Raw genomic sequence first — 27,436 nt, 5'->3', positions numbered from 1 at the left:
TTATATGAGTTCAGTTATTAAATCAGAAACATTAGGGTCACACACAATGTAGTTACTGATGTTCTGTCTAGGCTACCTTTAGGGAGTGACTCATCTGACAATTTTGCTGAAGGAGAGAGAGTGTTTAAAATTATGGATGGGAGAGGTGTGAAAGAGGAGAAAGAGATCTTGAAAATTTGTGAAGACATTCACAGGTATCAAAATCATGATCAAAATTGGAAATTGGTTAAGAGAATAGTGTGTAAGAAAGGAGAGAGAGTGTTTAAAATTATGGATGGGAGAGGTGTGAAAGAGGAGAAAGAGATCTTGAAAATTTGTGAAGACATTCACAGGTATCAAAATCATGATCAAAATTGGAAATTGGTTAAGAGAATAGTGTGTAAGAAAGAGGAGAAAAGACTGAACAATATTGTACGGTAAACAAGGGTATTTTATTCTGGAGACATAAGAGTGACTCAGACAATTGGAAATTATGTTGCCCGAAACAATGTATTGATACTTTAACTACTTGTACACATGAGAGTTTTGGTCATTCTGGATCAAACATATGCACACAAAAGATTCAGGAAAACATCTATTTTTATAAAATAGGAAGGAGAGTCAAGAAGAAGAATTCCAGCTGTGTCAGATCTCAAAGAGTGAAAGTAAGTAACTAAACAAGTAGAGGTCAAACACAAAACATACTGCCTAATATCAATCTAGACCTCATGTCTCTGTACATCTATGGACCATTTTCTGAGTCTAAGAATGGATTTTGATATGTTTTTGAGGTGGTTGATGTATTTTTGAATTTCATAATGCTGTCTTCTCTTAAGAAAGATACCAGTATGCAAATCATCTCTAAGATTGGAAACACATATTTTCATCGGGTGGGTATTCCTAAAACAATTTTATCTGCAATGGTTCTCAGTTTACATCACAAGCTTGGATAGGCTTTGTTGATCATGCTAAAATAAGGCATATTCTAACTTCTGTGTACCTTGTGTCGAGCAATCCTGCAAAAAGCTATATGAGAGAAATTTAAAGACTGTCTAGAACGTACTGCAGGAAGAATCATACCAGCTGGATAGATCATGTCAGTGATTTTGAGGATATTATGGACAGCTTGCAACATTCTTCAACAGATTTTTCACCATTTGAAATCATTGGAGACCAGCTAAGTTTATTTCTGAGAAAGTTGAGTTCCCACCATGTAAAATTCTGTCACCGCAAGAGAGAGAAGAGAGTGCCAAGGAGATGATGAAAAAGCAGGGGGGGGGGGGGTGGAAGACAGAAGATACATGGTGGTAAAGGAAGACTTTCTAAGTTTGAGGTAGGAAAGCTTGTGTTGGTGGAAGCCAAAGACAAATCTAATGTGTTGACATATGAGATAAAAAAATTCTTTGATATTTATATAGGACTATTTAAAATGCCTGAAAATCTGCATCCTAATGCATACAGATTTCTGTATCCTAAATCTAGGAAGTTTTCTGGATTACACAATATCACTGAACTGAATGCTTATAGACATGATCCATAAGTATCTAACTTTTTTTCTTTCTCCTGTGTCAGGAATGTAGTATGTAATATGATGTGATTTCTGAAGTTCTGTCTTCTCTTTTGACTGAGTTTGCATCTATGCCACAGTATATCTGCAGGTTCACACAACTATATTATTCTTTTATATAATAGATTTGTTCTTGAGATTTTGATACATATATGCCATGTGATTAAATGGGCAGATGCTTTTACAATTTTGAAATGTGACAATGCTATTAAATATATAGTGATAGATTTAGCATTTTAGAATGATATTAGTGTTAAATATTTTTTATTATTCTTGTGTACTCTGTAGAAAGTGATTTAATTTAACCGTCAGGAATTCTTATGAGTAAAGTCATCGGTGTTGCGGTAAATTGAGTGAAGACTCATTTTATTCATGTGTACTGCAAATTTTAAGAATAATATGTTGAAATTCCATATTTGCAAACCAAACACATGTGTATGTTAAACAGCAAATTCTTATGTCAGTACATACCTCATTTTGTAGGCAGGCATTTGTCAGATGCTGCATTAGTGCAGTTCAACTTGACTTGCTTATCTACATAATGTCTTTTAATCTGCTAATTACTAAGTGAATGTTACTTTGAGATATCGTTAGTATATATGTGTATATTACCTCACTAGTTCATTTTTTTCATTGCATATAGCTCTGTTCATTAATGTACCATATATGTGAACCATTTTTAATCTGTTCGGATGTAAACCATGAATACTTATTTTTTCAATATAGATAGGCAAAACGTATGCTGTGTGATGTGAAGGAGGTACTGAACAGCATACTTAGTATATAAAATAATGTTTCAGGATTTGGTGTGAAAGCTAGACAGGAAGTTACCTATCTGCTGGAGCACGAGATGGGAAATCTAGGGAGGAAACTGAAAGATGTGGGTGGATCCACTCCCACACTCCTGTATGGCTGCACCCTTGTTGGGCCAGTCATATTTCAAGAGGTCATAGGTGTGGGTAATGTATTCAGGCATCTGTCAACTACTTCAGTCTTGTGACTGAAATTTGTATATTGTTAGCCAAGAAGTTATCCTAAATGCAAAATTCATGTATTCATATAAATTTCAAGGAACTACTTGCTTAGATAAGGAGTCACTGCTATGGACAATGTTATTCCACATAAATGTATTTTTTTTTTCAAGTAGTTAACTTCCCAATACATTATGTAACTTTAAATCTGGTCTGACTTGAGTATAATGCTGTGAGAGGTTGATGTTCTATGACTGATGATTTGTTATGTTCAACACAGAAATGTGAAAACTTAAAAAGTTCAGGAGTATTGTTCTATGAACCATGTTGTAAACAATTACCTGAATCTGATAAAATTAGGCACTGTTAGGTTAGTAGCCACAATTTCAATGAATTTTCTTATCTAAGTACTCAGTATATAATTTTTTAACAGTTGTAAATGAATCTTCTAGGTTCCTACATACAATCAGCATATAGTGTGGAACACATTTATGTTTGTGAGCACCAATTATATATAGACTGTATAACAAGATGTATACATTTCTGATTTCACATGATTTTGGTCCTCATGCTACTCTATTATTCATCATTCAAAGCTCTGATTACCTGCATTTATACTGAGTATTCCATTATTGTATCTCACTGGAATGTAAGCTGTGTGCTCAACTCTGTTTTTGGTGCCCCTAGTCATCACGACTGTGTGTGTGTACTCAAAGAGAGTGTTCAAATATTGATTGAGGCCAGATGGTTTCTCTAATTATTCTTCACATATGATTTAAATTATATGATTGTGAACTTTATTCATTTTGCTGTGGCAAAACATTTCTGCTGGTGTGTACCTGGTGTGGTTTGGAATCAGGGGTCGGTCCCCACATCATAAGCATAGGCCCTGATATATTTTTTTCATTATTTTCTTTTTTCATGAGTCAACATATCCTTACATACTCTGGTTTATGTGGTTGACTGATTTTGTGCTATACTCCTACTTGTGATTGAGTGTATTCTTCTGGTCAGTACACTTCTTTCTGAGTTTTTCGAGTTAGCCCACTCATACACTTAGGCTCTGAATTTTTTCTTGGTTGGTTGGTTGTTTTGGGGAAGGAGACCAGACAGCGTGGTCATCGGTCTCATCAGATTAGGGAAGGATGGGGAAGGAAGTTGGCCGTGCCCTTTCAGAGGAACCATCCTGGCATTTGCCTGGACTGATTTATGGAAATCACGGAAAACCTAAATCAGGGTGGCCGGATACGGGATTGAACCGTCGTTCTCCCGAATGCGAGTCCAGTGTCTAACCACTGCGCCACCTCGCTTGGTGATTTTTTCTTTTTTTTTTTCTTCTTCTCTTGTATGACTTTGAAGATGTGAGTTTATAGATGTAGACTTGCAATTCGTAATTTAATAATTTACATTGCCTCTGCACTTGTTTCTATAGTTTAGTGTTGTAATGTTGTAGTTTTGACTTTGTAATATTTGTCTTGGGACAGAATGTTCCACAAATCTGAAAATTTGAATGCTATATCCTCATATATGTATAGATTATGATTTGTATAAGATATTTCTCTTATGTTTTGAGCAACTTCATGTGGATTTTGGAAATTGTCACCATATGTTAATTTTGCCATTTCAATACTCAGGTTTCACACTTATTTGGACTATACACAAATTGTAAGCAAGATGACTTTGTTGTAATCAGAAATTTGTCAGATGCTATGTATTTCCATCTGTACCTTTCACAGTTTTTCGTAATCTAACCTATTTTTACATTCACTATGCTTTGTATGTTGCAGTGGTGAATAGTGACTAAAGGTCAGTTGTATGTGTTTGCAGAAATTGCCAAACACAGACTGTGTGCCTGGGAACATCAGTGGAATAAAAGAGACTGGAAGGAGGAGTTACCACAAATGGACTGATATCTTCTTAGGCAGAGAGACAAGCATGTAAGAAGAATACATATAATTTTACTTTGTAATTGTGTGTAATTGTTTCAATTATTTTTTCAAATTATATCGCAATGGACAAGATTTAAATCTGAGTCTTTATGCTAATCTTTGCTTTGAACATGTGTTCATAATTTCTGCATATTTGATCTATTACAACCACTGTCACATTTTATGCTCACTGAAGTCACTTCATGTTGTGCTGACAAGTAAGTTTTCGAGGAATTTTATGCTATGATTCTAGCAACTGACTGAAGTTTTATTTTTATCAGAGTATATATGATTCACATCTACTATACTTGGGAGGCTTATTGAAACATAGCAATATATGATCATTTGGCTAAGTATGACATGAAGTGTTGACGTCTTATATACTGTCTTATATAAATTTTGTAACAACCTTATTTCAATTATATGGTCATTTAGAATCCATTTTTTATTCTGATTGATATTCTGTCATTAATTTCCTTCTGACTTTAACATACATGTATCTCTGTACTGATTCAACTGTTACTAATTGATACTTGAACATAAAACATAAACAATTCTCATTTTATATTACAGGATAGCTTTTGTATTGATTGAAATTAGCATTCCATTTGTATTTGTGTAATAAATTAACATAAATATTAGGAACATTAATAATCTTCATGACATAAGCAGCTTTACAAGAAAAATTTATAGTGAATATATTTTATAAATTTTCGAGACTAAAAGCTAAAAGCCATGTAAAATGCTATGTTGCAATATGAGAGGAATGAATTATTGCATAACTGAATGACAATGACACTAGCAAGATTTTGATTGTAATATATAAATTTTCTATCACTAATAACGAATGATGCAGGCATTAATTGTGACAAATACATGTAAGGAGTGGGAAATCAGCTATGGAAGTTTCTGTTTTCTAACAGTCTTTGTGAGCCAGATTTGCTACAGTATTATAGAATAAACATTTGATTTTGAAAGACATTTTGTGAACTTGAATTTGTTGAAATATCTCTTGGCAGTATGTAAAGGGAAACCCTCCTCTAGCACCACTTTTCCTCAATGGAAGTAGGCAATACTCAAAATAATTACAAATTTTTAAACCGGTTGATATTATATCAACTGTTTTTCTAAAAGAATTGTGTATGATTTTGTTCACAATGTGGTGTATTTCAGGCTATATTCCATAAAAAGAAATTACTTTATTTTTGTTGTTATAATCGATACCTACTAGCTCTGTACGTTCAGTTTAATTTTTATTTTTTTAGAAATATTTGAAATTATGAAATATCTGGCACACTTATTAATTGCACAATCTTATGACATTTATTATGTTTACTTCTGGATTAATTTGTAAAATAATGATATAAATTGGTGGAGATTCATTATTGTCAGCAAAGTTTCTAACTGTTAGTGCCGCAGAATGGATTAGTAGTGAACTTGCCTCTGATGTGATCAAATGTGTTTTTATTTTTGGCAATAACAATGTAATTTTCGGTGTTAAGTGGAAATTGTAAAGACAGTGTGTTATATAAAAACGTGGGAGAATAAAATTAACTCATGAGGCAGTTCTTCAGATGTTATTAAATCAATTGGAACCATGAGAACCTATAATATCAAAAATTTCAGCTTCAAGAATCAACTACTAGACATGAAGTGCAGGAGCCAACTATGAGAAAAGAAGACAAGTAAAAAGTTAATTGTAAATCTTACTCCTCTTGAAACTTGTTAAAAGAGTTAATTATGAAGTCTGTGACAATCAACAAATGTGAGGGAGGGGTAGATTACAAGTGGTGGCATTGTTTGGAATCAGTTGACTGATAATGAAGTTTTGTCTGTTGCAGAAGAAGGGAGAGTGATTTGTGTCATTTGCAGTTTATGTGTGAATGGATTTCTTACCGCTCAAAGAAAGAAAACTGAGAGCTGCCCAACAAAGTTGTATCAACAGTGATGATGTACTACCAACAATGACAGAGCTGGATCAAATGAAAGAGGACTTTACAACTACGATGAGAGACATCAAAAAGGAAGGATAAGTACAAACTATTTGTGAAATTGATTTGTTTGTGTACTCGTATGCTTGTTAACACAATGAATAGAGACATGGGCAGGTGTGATGTAGAAGTGAAATCCGTAGGATCCCGTCAGGACATGTTTAAATAAGAAAAAAAAAAAAAGATATTTTGCAATTAATTTTGGCAAAACTAGAGGAAATTAAGACAGATAACAATAGTAAATTGAGTGCAGTTAATTATTAGTTAACTGAATTAAGAACAGATAACAACTGCAAATTTACTACAGTTAATGGTCAATTATCTGAAAAATTTACTTCACTACAAGGACAATTAGATGACCTGAAAACGGAAAATAACAATAAAATGGACAGGTTCAAAGAGCAAATGGACCAACTTAGTAATAAAGTTTCAGAGGTAAAAAAACAGGTTGACAGGAAGGTTAAAAAGTGTGAATAAAAAAGTTATTGTTTTAGAAAATAAATTTATTGTGTGCAGAGATAGTTTTGTGTCAGGCATGAGTGACAATCAAAAAATTAAATTTTTAAAATGATGTCTTGAAGGTGAAGCTCTGTTATGGGTAAATTAAAATGTAAGTCAGTGGGAAACATATCAAAGTTTCAAGAAAAGTTTTCTAAATAAATTTTGGTCAGAAGCTGAACAGAGGAGAATTAAAAGTGAATTCCTTAATGATCCTACTTATAGGAATAGGGACCATACTCTGAAAGGGTTTTGTAAGAATCAACTAAAAAAATTAACACACCTTGACAAACCATTTGACAAAATGCCTTGATTGATGCATTAAAAACGAGATTACCAGAAAGTCTGCAGCGGGATTTAGCACACGGACCTGACAATTGTCTTGAACAATTTTTACAATATGTTGGCAGGCTGGATGGGGCAGTAGAAAGAAGTATGTGCCATATCAATCAGAATGATAGAAACCACAATAGGAATAATTACAGAAACAGAGGTAATGATAAATTCTATCAGCCTCAAAACGTTAATACAGCGAGAAATTTTGAACATCTTCAGAATAGGAATAATAGGGATAACCATGGGCAATTTAATAGAAGAAACAATCATAGAGTCAGTGTGCTCCCTGGCGCCGTTGGATAAGCAGCTGAGCAGCAAGTCGTATACTCCTAGCTCACTCATTTGCTACATAGTTTAATTCTTAATTTCTTTGCGTGTTTTTGGTACTTGCATTGTTTAATTCATAATTTTTGGGCGTATTATAGTATTTGAGAGTTGTAGCATCGCGTTTTAGTACCTGAATAGTGTAAATTCGCGTAGTCTCCTTCCGCCGCCGAGCAGTGTCAGCAGGGTGCAAGTAGCAGCATTACTGCATTTACTAGGCAATCTTGTATTTTAATAACCGTTTAAATTTTGTTGATTTGTTTGTGCTCTCTGTAGATTAGTTCAGACGTTCTTAGCAAAACAGTTTTTAGCATGGATAGGGACTGCAACTGCTGTGTTCGGATGCAGGCTGAGTTGGCATCCCTTCGCTCCCAGCTTCAGGCAGTGTTGGCTTCGGTCACACAGCTTGAGGCTGTTGCCAATGGGCATCACTGTGGGGGTCCGGATGGGGGTTTGTCGGGGACGGCCAGCTCGTCCCACGCATCCCCTGATCGGACTACGACTGTGGTTGCCCGGGATACTGCCCGCATTGAGGCTGATCCCTCACCTGTGGTAGAGTGGGAGGTCGTTTCAAGGTGTGGCAGGGGGCGAAAGACATTCCGGAGGGCTGAATGGAAAGCCTCTTCAGTTTGTCTGACAAACCGGTTTCAGGCTCTGTCTCAGGCTGATACTGATCTTCGGCCTGACATGGCTGCTTGTCCTGTTCCAGAGGTTGCCCCTCAGTCTGCAAGATCCAGGCAGTCGCAGAGGGTGGGCTTACTGGTAGTTGGGAGCTCCAACGTCAGGCGCGTAATGGGGCCCCTTAGGGATATGGCTGCAAGGGAGAGGAAGGAAACCAATGTGCACTCCGTGTGCATACCGGGGGGAGTCATTCCAGATGTGGAAAGGGTCCTTCCGGATGCAATGAAGGGTACAGGGTGCACCCATCTGCAGGTGGTCGCTCATGTCAGCACCAATGATGTGTGTCGCTATGGATCGGAGGAAATCCTCTCTGGGATCCGGCGGCTATCTGATTTGGTGAAGACTGCCAGTCTCGCTAGCGGGATGAAAGCAGAGCTCACCATCTGCAGCATCGTCGACAGGACTGACTGCGGACCTTTGGTACAGAGCCGAGTGGAGGGTCTGAATCAGAGGCTGATACGGTTCTGCGACCGTGTGGGCTGCAGATTCCTCGACTTGCGCCATAGGGTGGTGGGGTTTCGGGTTCCGCTGGATAGGTCAGGAGTCCACTACACGCAACAAGCGGCTACACGGGTAGCAGGGGTTGTGTGGCGTGGGCTGGGTGGTTTTTTAGGTTAGATGGCCTTGGGCAAGTACAGAAAGGGCAACAGCCTCAACGGGTGCGGGGCAAAGTCAGGACATGCGGGGACTAAGCAGCAATCGGTATTGTAATTGTCAACTGTCGAAGCTGCGTTGGTAAAGTACCAGAACTTCAAGCGCTGATAGAAAGCACCGAAGCTGAAATCGTTATAGGCACAGAAAGCTGGCTTAAGCCAGAGATAAATTCTGCCGAAATTTTTACAAAGGTACAGACGGTGTTTAGAAAGGATAGATTGCATGCAACCGGTGGTGGAGTGTTCGTCGCTGTTAGTAGTAGTTTATCCTGTAGTGAAGTAGAAGTGGATAGTTCCTGTGAATTATTATGGGTGGAGGTTACACTCAACAACCGAACTAGGTTAATAATTGGGTCCTTTTACCGACCTCCCGACTCAGCAGCATTAGTGGCAGAACAACTGAGAGAAAATTTGGAATACATTTCACATAAATTTTCTCAGCATGTTATAGTCTTAGGTGGAGATTTCAATTTACCAGATATAGACTGGGACACTCAGATGTTTAGGACGGGTGATAGGGACAGAGCATCGAGTGACATTATACTGGGTGCACTATCCGAAAATTACCTCGAGCAATTAAACAGAGAACCGACTCGTGGAGATAACATCTTGGACCTACTGATAACAAACAGACCCGAACTTTTCGACTCTGTATGTACAGAACAGGGAATCAGTGATCATAAGGCCGTTGCAGCATCCCTGAATATGGAAGTTAATAGGAATATAAAAAAAGGGAGGAAGGTTTATCTGTTTAGCAAGAGTAATAGAAGGCAGATTTCAGACTACCTAACAGATCAAAACGAAAATTTCTGTTCCAACACTGACAATGTTGAGTGTTTATGGAAAAAGTTCAAGGCAATCGTAAAATGCGTTTTAGACAGGTACGTGCCGAGTAAAACTGTGAGGGACGGGAAAAACCCACCGTGGTACAACAACAAAGTTAGGAAACTACTGCGAAAGCAAAGAGAGCTCCACTCCAAGTTTAAACGCAGCCAAAACCTCTCAGACAAACAGAAGCTAAACGATGTCAAAGTTAGCGTAAGGAGGGCTATGCGTGAAGTGTTCAGTGAATTCGAAAGTAAAATTCTATGTACCGACTTGACAGAAAATCCTAGGAAGCTCTGGTCTTACGTTAAATCAGTATGTGGCTCGAAACAGCATATCCAGACACTACGGGATGATGATGGCATTGAAACAGAGGATGACACGCGTAAAGCTGAAATACTAAACACTTTTTTCCAAAGCTGTTTCACAGAGGAAGACTGCACTGCAGTTCCTTCTCTAAATCCTCGCACAAACGAAAAAATGGCTGACATCGAAATAAGTGTCCAAGGAATAGAAAAGCAACTGGAATCACTCAATAGAGGAAAGTCCACTGGACCTGACAGGATACCAATTTGATTCTACACAGAGTACGCGAAAGAACTTGCCCCCCTTCTAACAGCCGTGTACCGCAAGTCTCTAGAGGAACGGAGGGTTCCAAATGATTGGAAAAGAGCACAGATAGTCCCAGTCTTCAAGAAGGGTCGTCGAGCAGATGCGCAAAACTATAGACCTATATCTCTGACGTCGATCTGTTGTAGAATTTTAGAACATGTTTTTTGCTCGAGTATCATGTCGTTTTTGGAAACCCAGAATCTACTATGTAGGAATCAACATGGATTCCGGAAACAGCGATCGTGTGAGACCCAACTCGCTTTATTTGTTCATGAGACCCAGAAAATATTAGATACAGACTCCCAGGTAGATGCTATTTTTCTTGACTTCCGGAAGGCGTTCGATACAGTTCCGCACTGTCGCCTGATAAACAAAGTAAGAGCCTACGGAATATCAGACCAGCTGTGTGGCTGGATTGAAGAGTTTTTAGCAAACAGAACACAGCATGTTGTTATCAATGGAGAGACGTCTACAGACGTTAAAGTAACCTCTGGCGTCCCACAGGGGAGTGTTATGGGACCATTGCTTTTCACAATATATATAAATGACCTAGTAGATAGTGTCGGAAGTTCCATGCGGCTTTTCGCGGATGATACTGTAGTATACAGAGAAGTTGCAGCATTAGAAAATTGTAGCGAAATGCAGGAAGATCTGCAGTGGATAGGCACTTGGTGCAGGGAGTGGCAACTGACCATTAACATAGACAAATGTAATGTATTGCGAATACATAGAAAGAAGGATCCTTTATTGTATGATTATATGATAGCGGAACAAACACTGGTAGCAGTTACTTCTGTAAAATATCTGGGAGTATGCGTGCGGAACGATTTGAAGTGGAATGATCATATAAAATTAATTGTTGGTAAGGCGGGTACCAGGTTGAGATTCATTGGGAGAGTGCTTAGAAAATGTAGTCCATCAACAAAGGAGGTGGCTTACAAAACACTCGTTCGACCTGTACTTGAGTATTGCTCATCAGTGTGGGATCCGTACCAGATCGGTCTGACGGAGGAGATAGAGAAGATCCAAAGAAGAGCTGCGCATTTCGTCACAGGGTTATTTGGTAACCGTGATAGTGTTATGGAGATGTTTAATAAACTCAAGTGGCAGACTCTGCAAGAGAGGCGCTCTGCATCGCGGTGTAGCTTGCTCGCCAGGTTCCGAGAGGGTGCGTTTCTGGATGAGGTATCGAATATATTGCTTCCCCCTACTTATACCTCCCAAGGAGCTCACGAATGTAAAATTAGAGAGATTAGAGTGCGTACGGAGGCTTTCAGACAGTCGTTCTTCCTGCGAACCATATGCGACTGGAACACGAAAGGGAGGTAATGACAGTGGCACGTAAAGTGCCCTCCGCCACACACTGTTGGGTGGCTTGCGGAGTATAAATGTAGATGTAGATGTACTTTGGGAACAGCAGTCTGCTTCAATGAAGGTCCACAGTTTTGGGACAAGGAAACACAATAAGCACACCCGACCCCTTCTTACAATTGCAATTAGACAGTAATAACAGTGTTAATGACATGGCTCAGGTATCTGAAGTTGAACAGAAGGAATATCAGATTTCTCATTCATGTTTATATTCCAAACAGTTTACAAACCTTCCTGACAAATGAATCTCCACCAATTTATGCCATTATTTTTTATAATTAATATTATCAGATTGGGGAATTAATAATAGGAACTTCAAGTGTGCCAGATATTTCTAAAAACAGTAACTGTAACTGTACATACAGTGCTAGTACATATTGATTGTAACAATGAAATAAAGTAATTTCTTTTTATGAGCTATAGCCTGAAATATACCACATTGTGTACAAAATCATATGCAATTCTTTTAGAAAAACAACCAGGACAATATTAACCTGTTTAAAAATTTGTAATTATTTTAGTTATTGCCTACTTCTGTTGAGGAAAATTAATGCTAGAGGAGGGGTCCCTTTACAGTGTCCCCCTCATAAAAGTTGGAAACAATGTGTTAACAATATTTCATGACAAACTATAAGGTTTGCCAAACAGTGTACAAAATGATGCCAAAAGATTGAATACAGATGTATAGAAGTATCTGATACATAAATATTACAGAAAAGATGAGACCAATACCTACTACACAAATCATAATCAAACATATATCAGGACATGACATTCAGATTTTCAGATCTATAGAACATACTGTCACAAGACAAATAATACAAAGTCAAAACTACAACATTAAGCACTAAACTTAGAAATAAATACAGAGACAATGTAAATTGCTAGAATTACAAATTGCAAGCTTACATCCATAAAATCACACATTCAAAATCTTCAAAAGAGATGAGAGAAAAAATTCAGAGCCTAAGTGTACGACAAATCGGTTGACTCAAAAAACTCAAACGACGAGTAAAGACGAGAAGAATATACTCATCACAAGTAGGAATAAAGCACAAAATCAATCAGCCACATAAACCAGAGTTTTTAAGGATATGTTGACTCATGAAGGAACAAAATTATGAAAAAGTATTAGGGCCTAATCTTACAATGTGGTGATGGACCCATAAATCCAAACTATACTGGATACATACCAGCAAAAAATATTTCAACACAACAAAATGAATAAAATTCATGATCATATCAATAATTTCAGTCATGTGTAAAGAGTAATTATAAGAAGCATTTCACCTCTATCAATAGTTGCACGCTCTCCTTGAATGCACACACACAGTCATGATGCTTAGGGGTATACAAAACAGAGTTAAACATGAGTCTGCCCACAACTCAAGTTCCTATCAGACAATATTGGACTACTCAGGATAAATACAGCTAAACAGAATCATAATTAGCTTTGAATGATGACATAATCAAGTAGACTGAGGATCAAAATCAGTATATGAAATCAGACATGTATGTATTTTGTTATATTGTCAATACTAGTAAATGTCTTCCACACTATTTGCTAATGATTCATACAAACTAAAATATTTATGTAGCATCCTAGAAGATTCATTCACAATTGAAAAAATTAAAAAAGTACATTCTGATTTAAAGTTACATAATGTATTGGGAAGTGGAACAACTTTGTCTTTGGCAGTTTTGGCTAACAATTTACAAATCTCAGTCACAACAATGTTGTCATTGACAGATGCTTGAGTACATTACCCAGCACCTATGATCTCTTGTAAGTCAACTGGTCCAGTAGGGTACAGACATACAGCAGTGTAGGAGTGTATCCCAAGAGTTCTCATCACATGCTCCAATGGATAGGTAACTTCCTATCTAGCATCCACATAAAATCCTGAAACATTGTTTTGTGTACTAAATATGCTGTTCAATATCTTCTTCACATCACATGGCACATGCTCTCCCAGTTTATTTATTGCGAAAAAAGTACTACAAAGGATTTACATCAGATGAAATTAAAAAGTATTCACATATGAAACTTTGATAAACAGAGCTAAATGCAATGAACAAATGAACTACTGAGGTGATACACAAAGATATACTAAGATACTATTCCTAATTTTTACAGTACTAATTATGAACATTGTCCCATTTCAAAATTGTAAAAGGATCTACTCATTTAGTCTCATGGCATGTATGTCTCAAATTCTAAAGCAGAAATCTATTACAAAACATAATTATGTAGCGCATCATAGATTTAAACTCAGTCAATAGATAAGACAGAACTTTAGAACTTACATCATCCTACTTACTAAATTCCTGAAAAATAAAACACAGTTATATAGTAAAATGAATCTGCAAACATAGTGTATAATTTCTTCGAGACTAGGGATCACTATATCCATGTTAAAAGGTTTTACCTTCTATATTAAATGTTAAAAGTACCTGAGATCACCAATTTGCTTTGCTTACCTGTGGCTCCTCTTATTTTTACACCTACAATGGTCATTTCCACAAAATTCTTACTAATCTTGTCTCTGAATTGTTCAAATATACTACAAATTGGGCTACCTGTACAATCAAACAGCTGCATTCCCACTGATCTTAATCTAAATGTAAGGACACTGTAAATCTGTATTATCATAGCTGTTATTAGACACTTTATGTAAAAGACAACTTTCTATTTCATCAAATGCTACATCCGTTCTGTCTTTACAGGGTTTTATCAACCTTACTGGTATCACAGCATTACTTTGATTACTCATGTTGTCAGGTAAAGATTGAATGCAATGAATTGTTTCCATAGCACAACTAACATCACTTATTGCAGAAGAAACATAATATATATTGCTGCCAAAATTACACTTCCTGCTTAGATCATCTTTCACTTCATTCCACCAATTTTGACACAAATTTTGACTAGTAATAGCTAACTTATTCTAGAATGCAGATTTAACTATGTTAGCATCAAACTGGTAACAAACAAACTTCAAATAGTTTTCATCTTTCTTCTATAGGCTCACAGATAGCTCACCTTTACTGTTTGGATCATTACTCTGCATGACATTAATGAAAAATTGCTTTGACTGGATTGGTATTCCATGACTCACTTACATCATCACGTACAGCACTTACCTCATCTGTATTGTCAACATCATTGTCTGTCTCTGCTTTCTCTAGGTCTCTTATCTCCCTATTTGTTCATCTCATCCTTTTATGTTTTTCTATGTGTACATAGTTGTTATTTGGTCTCTTTATTGTTCTGCATCACTCAAAGTGTACCTTTCTGAACCTATTCCTTTCTTTGACAAGACCAACTTTTCTTGTGTCATTAATTCTGTTTTTCCTTTCCTTCAGTTCCTTTTACTGTTTCCTGGTAGGCCCATCTATATCTTGTCCTTCCCTGCTTTAAATTTATCATCTTGAACTTCATTTCCTGTACCTTTTATATATCATTTATTCCCGGTTATATATTTCACTTGGTTGTTACTATTACATGACTGCTGTCAATCAAAAACTACTAGGTAAAAGTTTAAAGTTTTGGCAATTAGCATGTAACTTAGAGCAACAGTTAAGCAAATCACAAAACCAAATTACTAAAAATATCACCTGTATCTTCATATCAGAAAATGTAAAAACTCTGAAAATAATCACTGACTTTAAAAAATGTTTGTACTATAAAAAATAGGTTTTCACTCTGCCATGGAGTGTGCACTGATCTGAAACTGTGTGCTGGCCAGACCACCAGTGTGGAACATTTGTTTGGTGATTGTAACAATTTTGTTTTTTCCGAGAAATAGTATTTCATCATGTTTGGCACAGTAGAAAACAATACGAAAGTCTGTCATAATAGAATGAGGCAATGATTATGATGATTGCTGTAGAGAAGGAGTAAGTGATTAATGGTTAGGGCATAGGGTACCTGTTTCTTGTTATAGTCAATTTTATGCAATGTGGATGCATATCATGTTCAATTAGCGTAAAAGGCAAGCTTGTGAAAAGATGTGGATAGGTGAAAATAGTGAATGAAGGCAACGTGACTTGAGACAGCACAGTTATTTCTTTGATGTAGAGTTTCTGATTATCTGATAAAAATTATTCAACCTTTTGCTAAATGTACAGTGTCCTTTCTTTTTTCATCAGAACAGCACAACATGTTACAGTCATGCAAATTTTATGGTAATTCAAGAAGTATACACTTTTCCCTCCATTTGTGCACAAAAAATGTTCCACAAGGAGTTGGCTCAGAGTAGAGTGCAACTCTATACTGTGACCCATTATTTTGGTGACTTGTCTTTGCGGTGGTGTCTATTTTCTTGTTTATGCTGATGAACAATATTTTTTCTGATTTGTATAAGTGACATTCATGCAAAACATAACTTATACTGAATTCTGCAGAACTAATCTACCTTTTTTTTCTAATAGATAAACTTTACGTATATATGAAATGATGTCACAACAGTACTGCCATCAGTCTAGATGTTTGGGAAATTTTCAAAGTGAAGATGAAATTCATGACTCGTAAGGTGTAACATGGATAGACAAAGTACTTAAAATGAGGAAAAAAAGCAATAAGAGAAATAAGATGCAGGAAGTATGTGCAATATTAACAATGTTATTTTTTCTTTTTCTTTTCAGCTTTATGCTTTTTGTCATGGTATAGGATGATATTCTTTATATATTTTTTCTATCAATCTGTGTGACACTGCAGTCTATCTGTGTTCTTGTTTTTACACATGATGTAACAAAAAACATGCATTGCTTTAGCTTAAGGAATTTTTGGGTTGTATTTACCTCTTACACTTATGTTATTTAATGAATTTCTTTACAATGCATTATGTCTGTATAAATTGTAACTACAGAAGGTGCCACCATTACTGTATTAATTATGTTAAATATAGTACTGCAGAGATAAGTCATGGAAGATGTGTAAGAAGTCATGAACGAGGGGTAAGAAAGGATGTCGTACAACATATAACTGAGCAAAGAAATGGTTACAAACATTAATTTGAGATGAAATGATTAGGTAGGATACATATCAGATGAAATACGAATAGGCAGAGGAAAGATGACATATGGTTAGGTAGGGCAATGGAGCTGAATAATATGAACTTATGAGAATGCAGGAAACATATGACAGAAAGAAGCAAAGAGTGCAGTAAACTGTGGTTGTTAAAAGTTCGACGAATTATGGGTAAAATGATGAAGAGGTGCATAAACTAAAGGATGAAATATAACTAGATAGCATATTAATTACAGACCGTTTTAGGTATAAAAATAGAATTACTGCACACAGTATTCTTTAATGTGAACCTTGGTTACTTGTTAATCCATGTTTTTCTTAATTATATTTTTGTGTTCTTCTTATCTACATGTGTGACTACTACCTTTATATCACTCTTTCTGCAGTACTCCCTATACTTTTGTGTGTTTTACTGATGAAAATGCGTACATAGGTATTTGAATAGATGTAGAGTTTTCTGTAGGTCATTCTGTACACATATAATAATTGTTTCTTATTGTACCTATTACTGTACACTGTTTCACATGATTTACTTGTCTAATGTTTCTGCAATTCATTACTGTAAAACCATGGTGCCCTTTTTCTTGCTACTTGTCATAGACACAATAATCTGTTTTTACCATTATACTACATGTGCAGTCCATAAGTCCGTAAGTACAACTATGTAAAATCTTATTATTCTTGTCTTATTACAGATAATTGTATATTGTAAATTTAACAAATTGTAAATGATTGACCATTCATCACAAATGATTGAGACTTGACAGGGCAGAAGAAATGTGTTTACTGATTATATAATGAAGTGTTCCCTTTCAGATGTTGGCATACTTCACCGATACAAGCTGCAACTGACTTTTGTAAGAAATTATGCAGTGCTATGAGGTGCTGCTATTTTATTGTTTGTGCATGTGTGAGGTTGTCAGCTGAGAACTGGGCAGTCTCACTGAGACTCCTTTCACTAACATCCCACAAGAGTTACATAACAGTAAAGAGCTAGAGAAAGTTTAGTCCTTTGTGATAATGACACTCTTCTGTCTACTTTCGTCATGCAAATTACTACTGACATATGTGACCTTGTTTCAGAAATGTATGCCTTATGTGGTATAGACACTCTAACCTGCTTCCTGTGTGCTAAAAAAACTGTGTAGATCACCAATACTACTTACTACAATACGAAATGAGACATATAAACTTTCCAAATAGCCCCGTGGAGAATATTTTCATAGAGACCATGAAGCATGATTATATATACCTGTGGTGAATCCTATTGATTATTTAATTCAAATGTTCTTGATTTTTGTAATTTTTTTATTTGTAGTTGTTTAATTCATATTCCTGTAAAGCTATTTTTCTCTTTCTATTTGTAACATGTTATATTCTTATTCATAATGCTTAGCATTTTGACTCATGCCATTCCTGTCTGAAATGACCCTAATACAGAATTCTAATCAGGGAAGGTATAAGATATATAAGGTGGGCATGTTATTTTGATTTTTGTAAGTTGTCAATGTGCACATCAGAGAGAAGGCAAGTTATGTTTCTGTTAAACAAACTTCGGTCTTGTCGTGGCACAGTCCCAGCCTGTGAGCAGTCCGATACATTCTTATTTGAAGTGTAGTTGTTGATGGACATGTTGAGTAGTGCTGTGTTGACTTGTGATTGTATCTGTTATCTGTTAGATGAAAAAATATTTATTTAAATGACAGCAAGGATAAATATGATGTATATATTGGAAAGGCAAAAAGAATATAATATTTTTTTATTTAGTTTTTTTTTCCTTTTGAGGAGGAGAAGTTTGAGATAAGACTGCAGCAGTGTGCAGTTAATTTGTCAGAATGATTATTGTCAGCTAATTAACTTTGTTAACTTACTCATAGCTGGGAGAAAGACCACCCCAATTCCCTGAGTCATGCATTTACATTTCAGCTGGTTAAACTGTTTATATTTATATAAATTCTCTGTTAACATCATACCCATTTTAAATTGTTGTACACTTTGTTAAGCATAGTATTGTTTAGACCAGAACTATATATGAAGATCACTGGAAGTTTTATAGTGTCTTTTTGAATATATACTTCATTTTGAAATCGTTGTTTTGGATTATTATTTCATAGGAATAGTTACTCTCCCCATACCACTGTTTAAAGACGGTTTATCATTACGCATTACCACATTGCACCTTGTGGTATGCCATAGTTTGAACATGGTTTGGACAGTTTATTTAAAAACAGAAATATAGCTTAGCCTCCGACTGACTGCTATTTCCTGTTGTGCTTTCAATAAATCTGCAACAATTTCGTAAATTTTAACTAGGGCCGGATAATTTGTTGCATTCAGTTGCGCATTTAATATAAAGAAAACAGTATTCAGACCAGCTACAATTCAATTCAGATAAGGTTCTGTTTAGTCCAAGGTTAGCACACGAGTTGAGTTGAATGACAGTTTGTCGATACATAGTTTTGGCAATTGATATATTTTTTTTATAGAGTGGCATGTAAAAATGGGGGTAAATTTCTTAGAGAAACACATAGTGGCAAATAAAAGCTTCGACTTCTGTAAATGTTCCAGCGACGTAAATTTATTTTGCAATGCTAAGCGGAGTGATCCGAAAAATACATAGTCGCTAAATTTGTGTTCCAGTCAGTTTAGACAGTCTGCTGCGGGATATATAAATGTGGTCTACCCTGTGTTTCTGAATGTTCTGTTACGAAAGAGTATATGTAAACGCCATCGTGACATTCCTCCCAGGTATCCTGCATATCTAGATTGCAGCCAGCCACTTCTCGTCGTTTGCAGTTTAGTGTCTAATCATTAAGCGACAAAACAGAATTAAAATAACCTGTTATAAAGTTATCACGAGTGGATCCTGGTATGCTAAGTATTTCAGTTTTATAGAAATGTTTCGTAGCTTCCTTATTTAGACACCTGGATGGCGGATATATACATGAAAAAAAGTTTTGCATCACGTCGGTTCCCAGAACTCCTGAGGATAATGTTGACTGTGGATATTGTATCACAGACACAGTCCCTTTGACTATTGAGAGATGTCACTAAACTCGCCCAAAGATGTAAACAACCATGCATGAGCAGTGCCTATTAGACGGAGGGGGTTCGACAGCCGATCAATTCGAGTCATTCCACCAGGAAGCAGGTACACGGCTCGTGTTGTCTGTAGTTCAACCATTCCTAGACGGTCAATACCGCTGTTCGATCGCTTCCGCTTTGTTACTTTTGGCCAGGAACTAGGGAAACGATGTTGTTCAGACATGGAGGAGATACAGAGAGACACGAACTGTCGATGACACGCCTCGCTCAGGGCGGCCAAGGGCTACTAATGCAGTGGATGATCGCTACCTACGGATTATGGCTCGGAGGAACCCTGACAGCTACGCCATTATGTTGCATAATGCTTTTCGTGCAGCCACTGCACGTCGCATTATGACTGAAACTGAGCGTAATAGGCTGCCTGATGCGCAACTTCACTTCCGACGTCCATGGTGAGGTCCATCTTTGCAACCACGACACCATGCAGGGCGGTACAGATGGGCCCAAAAACATGCCAAATGGACTGTTCAGGATTGGCATCACATTCTCTTCACCAATGAGTGTCGCATTTGCCTTCAACCAGACAATAGTCGGAGACGTGTTTGGAGGCAACCTGGTCATGCTGAATGGCTTAGACACGGTGTCCAGCGAGTGCAAAAAGGTGGGTTCACTGCTGTTTTGGGGTGGCATTATGTGTGATGGTCGTATGCCGCTGGTGGTCATGGAAGGCGCCGTAATGGCTGTACGATACGTGAATGCCGTCCTACGATCGATAGTGCACCTTTTACCAGCAGCATATTGGCGAGGCATTCGTCTTCATGGACCACAATTCGCGCCCCCATCGCGCACAACTTGTGAATGACTTCCTTCAGGATAACGACATCGCTAGACTAGAGAGGCCAGCATGTTCTCCAGACATGAGCCCTATCGAACATGCCTGAGATAGATTGAAAAGGGCTGTTTATGGACGACGTGACCCACCAACCACGCTGAGGGATCTACGCCGTATCGCCGTTTTGAGGAGTGGGACAATTTGGACCAACAGTGTCTTGATGAACTTGTGGATAGTGTGCCACGACGAATACAGGCATGCATCAATGCAAGAGGACGTGCTACTGGGTATCAGTGGTACCGGTGTGTACAGTAATCTGGACGACCACCTCTGAAGGTTTCGCTCTATGGTGGTACAACATGCAATGTGTGGTTTTCGCGAGCATTAAAAAGAGCGGAAATGATGTTTATGTTGATCTCTATTCCAATTTTCTGCACAGGTTCCGGAACTCTCGGAACCGAAGTGATGCAAAACTTTTTTTGATGTGTGTATTAACGATACGTTTTCTCCTATTTCACAATGTGTACCGCGACCATAGTCAAACATTTTAATTTGCAGCACTTCAGTGTCTTCCTTTATCGTTATAGTAGCTCCAGTGACGCAGTCGTTCCCGAAGTTTTGTGTTGCGTCATATCCACTTTTTTTCATGTAGATGTCCTGCGATAACTTCTTGCAACTGCGCTGTGTCGACCTCTAGTCTAGAATACAATTTATTCTACGTTCGCTTTGCGTTCTGCAGCTGTTTAATGTAGCAATACAATATGTTTAATTCCAATAGTTATTATTTGATGGCCTGACAGAAGTATTATGATCGAATTACAGAGAGGTGTATGTAGTTATTTAGAGCTATACTGCGAATGAGCCGATGTTCTACTTGTCTGACCTTGAAACTTATTGGTTTCACATCTTCTGTGGAGTGGGCACTAACGATACTGTGTCTCCATGTCATCCGCCCAACTGAAAGCGTTTGTGATGTAGTGCAATAAAAAGATCATGAAAATTAGGTGGACTGATATGATAAGAGATGAGGAGTTTCTCCATAGAACCAGCGAAAAAAGAACACCAGGTAAACACTGAGATGATGGAGAGATAGGATGGTAGGACATGTGTTGAGAAGTCAGGGAATAAGTTTCATGGTACTAGGGGGAACTGCAAAGGGTATAAACTCTATGGAAAGATAGAGATTGTGGTATGTCCAACAAACAATTGAAGGTGTAGGGTGCAAGCGCTACTCTAAGATGAAGAGGTTGGCGGTGTCTGGCTGCATTAGACGAGTCAGAAGACTGATGACCCAAAAAACAATAAAAATAGTATTGCCTTGCCTCGATACACTCTTTATCTGTTCAAATTAATCTACACGGTTCCTCGCCCTATTGGAACAGTGGGGAAGGTTATGGGCGCGCAAGTCGACGAAGTTACGTCCAATTGAAAGAACTTGCAAACAGGCGGCTGAAAATCCCGCTTGAGGGACTTCCAGCCAACCATAACACACGAATTTACTTTACTTACTTCTTTTCCCTTTCCTAAACCAACAATACCACAGGACTGTTGCTTCAATTACAACATAGGGGGCCTATAATGTAACACTATATAAGGAACCAGAAAATCTACATAAAAGCCCAGCGACCTGAACACGGTATTAGCAACCTGAGCACTGTTCATGCACTTTACACAAGAGGAGTTACCCTGATTTGGAAAAATAACACCAAGTTGGAGTCCTATGTTGAAATTCATACACTGCACTTCCTGTGTTTATTAGCAGCTGCTAACCTTCTCTTCCATTTTTAACAATTTATCGATAATCACTGTTCGAACCGAGTTCTTTCGAAAGATTGTCCAACATTATTGCCATGTTAATGCGCCTTATCGTAATAAGCTATTAAAAAGAGCATGTTGTCTTATACAGACTCTACAGTATGGATCACCATTTTGCTTGTGATTAATTTATATTGAGAAGACTTTGGAATTAAATGAAATGTATGTAAACAATCTGTAAGTCCCAGCCATTTACTCAAATACTATACAGTACATCAGTGCGTACACTGCATCAGAATAGGCGGAACTGCGTAACCGAAAAAGGGCTATGGAAAGGAGATATCACAACGTCATTTCCCAATAATCGTATAAGATTACTGAACGAAGAAAAAAGAAGGATATATATCAATATACATGAATTATCTTTAGTATGCCAATAGCAGTGTGCTGTTTACCTCTGGTGAACATAAACTGCAGTAACCAATGCAAGGACTTAATACCGCACGTTTGGATGGAGAGTTAAATAACTAAGAATAAGAATAAAAACAGTTTTACACTAACAGAAATGAAACGTATTAGTTAATGAACACACTCACCGAGCGAGCTCCACGACGTGGAGGAGGCACTGCGGTTATAGAGCGCAGTGGGTGCAACCAGCTGCAAATAGTGGCACACGTCGGCACGAATGACGCCTGGCGCTTGGGTTCTGGGGCCATCCTCAGCTCCTTTCGGCAGATGGGTGATTTGGTAAACGCAGCTAGCATCATACGAGGATGCAGCCTAAGCTGTAAATCTGTAGCATCGTACTCAGGGTCGGTCGTGATCCTACGGTTTGGAGCAGAGTGGAAGATCTAAGCCAGAGGCTCAGAAGCTTCTGCGATGGTACCGGATGCGATTTTCTCGACCTCCGCTATCCGGTACGGAACTGTAGGATTCCTCTGAATTGGTCAGGTATCCACTACACGCAGGAAGCGGCTACTAGGATAGTGGAATATGTGTGGCGTACACATGTTTTTTTGAGTAGAGATGCCCTCCCTCGATATCAGGGAGGAACTGTCTGCCAAAATCCCAAAATCGAAATTACATCAGCCACAATGTTGCCAGAGAATGTTCGATCTCGCATATCGGATATAGAAAAGGTTAATATCATCTTAGTAAACAGCAGTAGCAGCCAAGGAAAGGTCCCAGATTTAGTATCGCTTATGGTTATAATGGCCAGATAACATTAGGAACAGAAAGTTAGTCGAAACCAGAAGTGAATAGCAACGGAATTCCAAGTTCAGATTGGAATATTTGTCGTACGGGTAGGTTAATCAACCATGATGCCGGCATATTTATTGAAGTAAAGAACTCGATAATATCTGGGTGAAGTTAAGTGTCACGTCAAAAACGGTAATCGTATGCTTTTATAGGCTGCATGGGTCAGGAGTTGTAATGGTAGGGAGCTTCATAGAGAAATTACAGAATATCGTTCATTATATTCCCGATCAGTCTGTTGCAGTGTGGGGTATCTTCAACTTGCCATGTACAGACTGAGAGAGTCATGATATCAAAACTAGTGCCAGAGACAGGGCTTCGTGTGACATTATTCTGAACAACAAACAGATCTGAACTTACCGAATCAGTTAATGCAGAGGGAAGTATAAATGATCATAAGGCTGTGATAGCAACTGTGGCTTCTGATTTTACAAGCTCGTTTTAAGAAAGGTAAGAAGGTATTTTTGCTTATCAAGAGTGACACAAGACAAATTGCATAGCATTTGAGTAGTTAGCATGAAACATTCAGTAATGCGGACGAAGACGTGGAAAAAATTTGAAAGTATTGTTCAATATGCTTTTGGCAAGTACGATCCATGCGAGGTTTTAAGGGATAGGAAAGATCCGCAATGGTTTAACATCCGTATTTGAAAAATGCTCCGTAGGCAAAGAAATCTTCATCACAGATTTAAGAGAAGTCAAAACCTAGCTGTCAAGCATAAGCTGAACGAAGCGAAAACGAGATTAAGGAGATTAATAAGAGAAGCGTTCAATAATTTTGAAAGTAAAATTTTGTCAATGGATCTGAGTAAAAACCTTAAAAGGTTTTGGTCTTATTTACAATCAGTAAAAGGTTCGAAATCATCTATTCATTCAGAGAGAACGTAAGATAACAGACAAAAGGCCGATATACTGAATGCAGACCGAGTGAGGTGGCGCAGTGGTTAGCACACTGGACTCGTATTCGGGAGGACGACAGTTCAATCCCGCGTCCGGCCATCCTGATTTAGATTTTCCGTGATTTACCTAAATCGCTCCAGGCAAATGCCGCGATGGTTCCTTTGAAAGGGCACGGCCGACTTCCTTCCCCGTCCTTCCCTAATCCGATGAGACCGATGACCTCGCAGTTTGGTCTCTTCCCCCAAACAACCCAACAACTGAATGCAGTCTTCCGAAATGGTTTTATGGCGGAAAATCGTAACTCAGTCTCTCCTTTCAAGCATCATACAAACGCTCAGTTCCTCCAGGAGTTTCACAGCACTGTGGACAACGGTACTCAGGTTCATGCCCTTTTCCTTGACTTCGGGAAGGCATTTGAGACCGTCCCCTCTGCCGTTTAATGAAAAACGTTCGAACTTACCGAGTATCGGGCCGAATTTGCGACTGGATTCAAGACTTGCTTGCCGGCAGCACTCGACACATCACTCTGAACGATACAAAATCGACAGACGTAAAAGTAATTGCCAGAGTACCCCGAGCAATTGTGATAGGTCCGTTATTGTTTACAATGCATATACGAGGGGCGCTCAATAAGAAATGTAAGACTTTCTTTCCGCTATACGTAGCGTTCACAACGGGGTCTGCAACGGAGGCGCGTCGTTGGGGAAGGCATCTGCCATCAACACAACAAGGTCGCGCAAACCTGTCTGATTTCCCGCGTGCCAGCCGACCGCACACAGCTGTGACCACTGCGACGTTGGAACTTGCGAAAATTCTCATTCGAGGTGATCGACGGATCACAATCAAGCAAACATCTCGCTGTTCAATTAGTCAGTCTGCTCGTAGCGCCGGCGCACTCGTCCGCCAGTTGGGGTACTCAAACGTGATTGCCCACCGAGTTCCTCGCTGCATGACAGAAAACCATAAAGAGCGTCGAATAACCATTGCTTGCGAAATTGAGAGGCTGAACTTGACAATTTTTGTCGAACATCATCACCGACAGTGAAACATGTGTTTTACACTTTGAACCGGATACTAAACGACACTGGCCTTCATCCGATAAAATCATGGTCACCGACTTCTGGGACTATTCTCGGGTTATTCTGTTTGATGTCCTCTCTCGGGCTACAACGATCAGTTCTAAAGCACATTGTGCTATCCTCAGGAAACTGAAGAAGCGATTTCAGCGTCTTCATCGCCACTGAAATGCAAATAGTCTTCTCCTTCTCCATGATAGCACAAGGCCTCACACATGTCTGTACATTCGAGAGGAGCTCACAAAACTTCGTAGGACTGTTCTTCCTCATGGACCCTACAGCCTGGATCTCTCAATTCCGAACCGAGCGGGGCAGCACATTGGTTATCACAGTGGACTTGCATTCGAGAGGACGACGGTACAAATCCGCGTTCGACCATCCCGATCTACGTTTCCCTAAATCGCTTAAGGCACAGGTCTCCAAACTACGGCCCGCGGGCCGAAACCGGCCATTCAGGGCCGGCAAACCGGCCTGCGTTAGCTGGCCGGACATCCCCGGTATCCGGCCCGCCAAATATTTGAGGTGGTACCTATACTGCCAACAATTGAGTTTCGAGGCCTATCGCGACCAATACACTGCGACATTGTCGGAGCTCTATCTTTACAAAGCGGAAGGTCACGGTTAAACTTGTGGCTATCCACAATAAACAGACAGACCATTCTCCGTGCGATAGTGAAAAAAAAAGAAAGGAACGGGTAACAGACTAGTTTGGCGAAAACATTTTTAGTAAAAAAATTCTTTGCATTTTATTCTACTCAAGAGTCTGGTGCATGTCTTTCAAATGGACGCCATTTCGGCGACTAGCCTTAGTAATCAATCATTATGGAAGATGCTTCTTAAGCGAGGTTTCACTTTCTTTTGATTACGTTGTAAAATACACATAGTAAGTAAATCGTATAAAATATTTTTATTTAAAGGCAATTTAAAGAAAATACAGTACCTGGTGTACATAATGATATTGGATATTTTAGTTGTAACTGATGTATAAAAATAATTGTAATTAATATATGTCTTGAAAACTCACAGCTGCATGTTGTTCAGCATTTACTTTCTTAAACAGCGACTGCTGGGCTTTTATCTGGCGTTTCAGAGACTCATACATTTCTAATCGTTCGCATCCTGTAAACTTGGACTAATTCTGAGAGTGCTTAGTCTCATAACGACGTTTTATATCGTATTCTTTGAAGACTGATGTTGTTTCATTGCAAATAACACACATTGCTTTGTTGTTTGACTCCACCACGAAATATTGACATCCCCACTGCTCGTGCAGTAATAGTGTTGCTAACAATTATTTTGAGATTTCGTTAACTTTGCAGGAAGCTTTCGTGAAGAATGTGCAGTGACATACTTTTTTGTCGGTGAAATTCGCCAGAATAAAATACGCCAGAATTTCGGTCAGGTACGTCCACCTATCAAAATCATGTAATTAAATAAAAATCGTAGTTCGTTTCAGTGCTAGCTATTCCCACAACCGTAGATTTTTGCGATTTCATCTTTCCTTTAGCCTTACATTACGGTGATCATGGAGTGCTAAGGAGCTTTAATCCCACTAGGTAGATTTTGGCCCTTATGTCTTCGTGGAGGAGTCAATGTTGCCCGCGGACTAAAAAGTTTGGAGATCCCTGGCTTAAGGCAAATGCCAGGATGGTTCCTTCGAAAGGGCACGGCCGATTTCCTTCTCCATCCTTCCTTAATCGGGGCTTATCTTCCGTCTACAATGACCTCATTGTCGACGGGATGCTCCTCCTCCTCCTTCTCCTCCTCCTCCTCCTTGCACCTTCCAACTTCCATCTGTTTGGG

This window comes from Schistocerca americana, chromosome 6, assembly GCF_021461395.2.
Source record: "Schistocerca americana isolate TAMUIC-IGC-003095 chromosome 6, iqSchAmer2.1, whole genome shotgun sequence".
NCBI lineage: Eukaryota > Metazoa > Arthropoda > Insecta > Orthoptera > Acrididae > Schistocerca > Schistocerca americana.
This window is presented reverse-complemented; position numbering follows the sequence as displayed.